This window comes from Hakea prostrata, chromosome 4 (assembly GCF_041222555.1).
Source record: "Hakea prostrata isolate BN-2017 chromosome 4, UWA_Hpros_2, whole genome shotgun sequence".
In the NCBI taxonomy this organism is placed as follows: domain Eukaryota; kingdom Viridiplantae; phylum Streptophyta; class Magnoliopsida; order Proteales; family Proteaceae; genus Hakea; species Hakea prostrata.
This window is the reverse complement of record NC_142603.1, coordinates 33,767,045-33,773,044: the sequence shown is the minus strand read 5'-3', so window position 1 is coordinate 33,773,044 and position 6,000 is coordinate 33,767,045. Positions and strand designations below refer to the sequence as shown.

General features: G+C 37.4%; 1 pseudogene across 1 annotated transcript; it reads right to left on the bottom strand.

Moving 5' to 3' along the window:
- Positions 1–340: 340 nt before the first annotated feature.
- On the bottom strand, positions 341–5,896 carry LOC149018711 (chromophore lyase CRL, chloroplastic pseudogene; annotated as a pseudogene). The gene is made up of 4 exons (XR_016172970.1): positions 5,625–5,896; positions 4,435–4,555; positions 3,104–3,379; positions 341–2,186 (listed from the first exon to the last, which is right to left on the bottom strand). The product of XR_016172970.1 is annotated as a chromophore lyase CRL, chloroplastic pseudogene (transcript).
- Positions 5,897–6,000: the final 104 nt, after the last annotated feature.

Sequence of the window (6,000 nt, the reverse complement as noted above, 5' to 3'; positions counted from 1 at the left end):
AATTAATCATGTATATAATAATAATTAGATGTACAATCCAACAATTACTTAAAATAAAACTATCATACAAACAATATGCTTCAAAATGCAGATAAACTTACAAGCAACTGGTGATAATCAAAACCTAAATGCTATTGTACGTAACATGAATTGGTTATAACACTCACCTATTTTCCCCTATCGTAAATCTTTTCTTTGAAACTAAATGGTTGTCTGTTACTCCAGGGTAATGCCCTAGCTCCAATTATATTACAAAACCTTAAGGTGCTTGCAGAGTATCGACTGAGACTTCCTCTATACACTAAAAAAAAAAAAACCATTTTTGGCAACGGTTTTCCTTCTAAAATTCCTCATTCGACTATAGAAGGACTTCTACTCACTTTATTAAACTTAAATAGAATAAGGAAACAGATCAAAGCTAAGTTTCTCCATCGAATCCTAATTAAGATTACAACTCCAAAATTAAGAGTTAAATATAAGTCTGAAGGAAAAGCTGAACATTCCTTCCCACTTGTACCACGCAGGACATTACTCTCACTTTTTGGGCTTGTAACTTAGGCCCATTACATTAACAAAAGCAAAAAATAAGAAGCAATAAGAAGCCTAAGTTCTATAGAGCTCATCTGTGGGCCAAAACAAACTATTCTAGTGCCCAATTGACCAATGTGAACAATCTTAACTGCATCACTTGGTTTAATGACGCCTCTCCTATGATTAGTCTTTGATTAGGTTTCTCACTATTTCCTCTGCCATTTATTTGCTATACGAGTCCATATCCCTGGGGCCTTTTCTGCCTTTTTGAGAGGTGGACACCAGCTGAAAACTACAAACGTTCTTCTGGACTGAATACAATATCTTAGTACTTTAAAAAAATGGTGATGGTTCTGTCATAATGAAGTTGTAGCTTGGATTCCAAAGGATGCTTTTTAGTTACTTCTTAAATTTTTCTCTGACTTACCCACTTGAATGGAGGCAGAAAAGTATTAAGTGCAGCTATGCTATGTAATCATTTGATCTCTTTCCCTCCTACGATGAAAATGAATGTGCCGTATATAGAAATCATTCAAGTACCTAAAAGAGTACTTCAAATTTACACAGAAACATACCATCTAGAAGTTGTGATTCTTGATCTAGTATCCATTATTCCCTTCAAGCTAAGGAAGAGAAATCTAGAAAAGACAAGGTGCCTAAACTCGAAGAATGTGCAGGTTGAACTAGTATGGGCCTCCCTTCACTCCCCAAACTTGATTTCCATTCTCGTCATTGTCCCTGTGTATCTTGCCATTCTTCAGGTCTGAATCCTCAAACGCATAATGCGTCACACCATTTCATGAATTTGGGAAGCCACTTGGAGTTGAACCCTCATATAGACAGCGCTTTCCACATTCACAGAGCTTGAGATAAATGGTTGTCAAATGTTCAGCAATGTCCTCGATAACTTCTTTTGGCCTGTCATAGAAGTTTTTGCACTCCTCCCATCTCTAATGGCATATAAGGTTAGCTCAACGTCACATTTCATATCTTTTGGACAATGCTTCAACATATAAAATCGCACCCGGCAGGGCTTGAGGTGTTCTACAAATGGTTGTTCAAAATATAACACCTTTGAACCATCCATCTCTGCTGCTGGGCATGTAAGCATTCCAAAGTCAGAAATAATTATCTGGATCCCTGGAAGCTTGCTCCCAAGAGAACTTCTCACCACAGAGGAAATTGGCAACAATCCGGGCATGATCCCACCTAGTGGTAGACTTGTTTAGTCTCTTGAGCAGAAGTGCACCTCCAAACCACACTAACGTTTTGACAACCAAACCCCGGGCTTGGCTTCACCCTTTCAAATTTGAGCCCTTGCCCATCATGATAGATAATCCACTAAGAATGACAGGAACTGGGGAAGGCAGCAGATGAAAAACTCAGGGTCATCTCGCTTCATACTTCCGGTAGGTCAGTGATTCTCAGGAGTGTCGTTAGGAGGAGGAATCTGAACTCTCTTTTCCCTACTTTATTTTTACATGAACCCTTAAAAAATATACAACAATTATTGATGCCTTGTATAACATACCAGGTAAATCGTTGATCCAATGGTATATAGCCTTCTATATTTTGCATCAGCTAATGCACGGATTTGGAAATATGTCTCTTCTATCTCATCTCTTGTCAAACATTTGCAATGTTATGACGAACTCCTGGTGTGAAATAAAAAGAAATATATTGAATAAAACAGCCACCTTTTGCCAATTCAAAGACATATCATAAAAAAATCATGCATACTAGACTAAGATGGTAAGAAAATGCCATAAATAAAATGAAGCTGCAGTGATCCATTTAACATTACATGTTTTATATCATGAAGTTCATTGGCTAGCCCAAATTCACCTTGAGGCCAGTTGTCCTAAAAGGCCTATGTTTGAATTAGACACAATAATCTTTATGCTATGATGGATTTTTCTGTCCAAGATAAGCTTCCCATTTCATTTTAATATCTTACTAGCCATTCGTTCTTTTTTAATCTACTTCAGTTAATCAGTTATTTGTTTTTTTATCCCTGCACTACTGAATGTTAATGACACTATTTAAATGTGCGCACGGGTTCATAATTCACAGCTGAAAAGAACAGGGTGGATCTATGGGCTTTTTTGGGGTGAAGGTTTCCAGATCATATCCATGGGCTTTTTTCATACTGATTGCATTTTGCAGGATGTGCTTTCCAGCATAATATCGGCCTAGATCATGCCCTACTTTCTCCTGTTAGGGCGACCCACATCTAGTGCAATGAGCAAAGAAGTTCTTGATCTACAACCCAAGCCAAGGAACAAAGTCTGGTCAAAGAATGCAATCCATTTAATGATTAACCTGTTGTGTAAAGGATCTGCTGCTAAAATGGGGCCTTTCCAAAATGATTTTTTGTTAACACGATTCACTAGCATGGTAATACAATCTATGACTAGCACTACGTCAAGGGTATGGTATAACATGAAGCTTATGGATCTATGTACTTGTGAAATCATTTAGTAGAATTTTCTTCTTTTATCAGCCGGGGGGGGGGGGGGGGAGAGGAGAAATTTTATAACAAAGCAGAACTACACAAACCATCACTACTTACCATCAGAATCATCAATGGGATCAGCAAAAGACACATTTCTTCGATTGCTGCAAGATTGTTCAATTGAGATATTGCAGGATCTTGCAGACTTAAGTGTCAGATCGATAGGGTTGTCTGCTATGCCCATTTCTGCTTCCTTGGGCAGTTCACTGCCTTCATGGGCAGGAATTCCTGGTGCTCTTTGCTGTTGTTCCGGCATTACTGGGGTGCTCACCCAGTTGCTTATGACCATTGCTTCCCTTGGTGGTGGCTGTGGTGGCAATGGCAATTTTTGGCCTGATAGTCATAGACAGTCGTAAGTCTTCTACCACATTAGGTCTCAAGTTGCAAGGTTATTTTTCAATATCATCACATGGATAAATATTATAGCATAATATCTTAATAGTCAAAGTTCATAAAAGGAAAAAACACATAAATGAACATTTAAGAGAAATTATGATGTTTCTAAAGTGGTGTAAATGGCAGTAAATAAGAAAGGTTAAGTTCTATTGTTGAGTTGCATATTGCATGATGCATGCACCAACGCCCCCAATAAATCGTGCAGTGCACACGCAGGACATCCAGAAAGGGGCCAGCTTGGTCATTTCACTCTCAGCCTTGTGAGAGAGTAGGGTACCAAATAAGATCGGACAATGTTCATTTTTCGCAAGCAAGAAATATGACCAAAAATACAAAGTTTGTGTAAGAGCATTGAGATGGATATGTGTTAAAAAGTATTTGCTGCTGAGAAATAGAAGGAAGGGTGTATGTCACTAGGCAGCTTGTGATTGGTTGAGTGGGCTTTGGATTGATTACCAAAAAAATTAAACACTAAGATGGGAAAAAGTTTTGTTATATACAATGTTTATGTATCTGAACATTTCTTCAACTAGGGGACGGGGAATGTGTTCTACACATCTTCCTCCATCTCCACCCAACGATTGAAAAGTATGACCATGAACATACACGACTTTAGGTACAAAATAGTTTGAAAAATATCCAATGTAAACATTAAAAGATAACATGCGTAATGTCTGAAGTGGAGTTAACTTTTTTGTTTTTAAGTAAGTATTTAAAGTTGACATGAGTATACGGTGCTCTCCATATAAGTGTATTAATGGAATTGCTTTGTTATACACCAGTACAATTATACATAAATTTCAAAAAGATGGAAGCATTAATCTACTGATATCCAATACCAAAAATAAAATGTCTTCATTCGTAATACAATTACCATCAATGGAGAACACAATGACTAATCATATATGTAACAATTTGCTCTCTTTCCCTACTTTGTATTTTCACCAACCTTATAAAATATACAACAATTATTGATGCCAAATTTAATGTACCTGGTAAATCATTGATCCGATGGTATAGCCTTCTGTATCTTGCATCATGTGTCTCAAGGATTTGGAAATATATCTCTTCCATCTCCTCTCTTGTCAAGCATTTGCACTGCTATGACAAATTCTGATATGAAATAAGTCCAAAAGATATATGTTGAATAAGAACAGCCACCTTTTGCCAAATCATAGGCAAAACAATAGAAAATCATGTAGTGACTATACACTCAATTAAGATGATGATAAAATGCCATAAATAACATGAACAGGCTATTAGGCAGCAGTCATCATTTAGTACTGCATGTTTTAGTTCTTACTGATCATTAGCTAGTATCTCCCAAGTGATACCCGGAAGGCCAGGTTGTGACACATGGCATTTTAGAATTCCAATGACTGTGATCTCCCCCGCTTTGTAACCATAACCGTTGGATTTCTAGATGCCGTGTGTCGTTGTTTGAGGACCACAAGGGAGATATCCGTGGCAGTGAAAAAAGGTTCTGCTTAAGTTTATCACAGTAATCTGTGAGCTATGATGGATCTTTGCAGTCCATCATCCATCATATACAAGAAGTCATCCATTTCAATTTTGATATTTCTAGTTACTCTTCCATCATTTACACCGTTCTCTGTGCACATTAACGTTTGAACGAAAAGAAGAAAAAAAATCATACACTTGTTGTATCTAACTATTACCTCTGTTTTAACTACTTTAGATTAGCGAGTTTCTACGGTTAGGCTGAACCAGCTTACTAAATTGTTCATACTCTGATACGAAAAAGTACGGTAAATGAGAAATTTGAATAGAAGTGAGAAATTTGAATAGAAGTAACAAGAACATCACAAGCGCACACTCGCCAAGTGGGTGGGGAAACTTAAACCCTAATATATCCTTAACCACAATACTGCACAAATAAAATAAGCTAAACAAATATCAAATGACATCTGAAAACATTATTGGATATACTCATTTCCACCATCGAAAGGAAACACAGATATTAAACAGGAAAGAAAAAGAATGCAGAAGAACTAAAGATAGGAATCTGACAATTTCAGTTCTAATTTCCAGTCAAAACAATGATCTTGAACAATAAGAGAATGGGGGTTTTTAGGGGGGGGGGGGGGGGGGGGGGGGGAAAAGGGGGGGGTTTTTTTAAAAAAAAAAAAAAAGGGGGGGGAAACGATTATCCCTAAGGTACCTGGTCTTTCAATCCCTCGAGAAGAAAAAACGGCGAAGAAGGAAAATAAATTTTCCTTGATTCGCCGTCGCCAAACCCTAAACCGATTGTGTTTTTGCAGAGACTGCTTGTTGTCTTCCGAGAGAATGAGCAGCGAACAGTGCTTTCTGTTTGGATTCTGGAATAGAAGATTGAACACAAGCAAAATAACCTTAGATAACCCTTGAACCTTTTGGTAAGAGAAAACCTTCAACTCGAAACACCTATAGAAGAGTAAATTCCCCCATTTTATGGAATGCTTATCACATGGATAATAAGATGGAGTGCTTATCGTCTACAGCAGTAAGAACCCAAAAATAAACCACCTAAAAGGAAATATTTTTGGGAAGAAAATAAT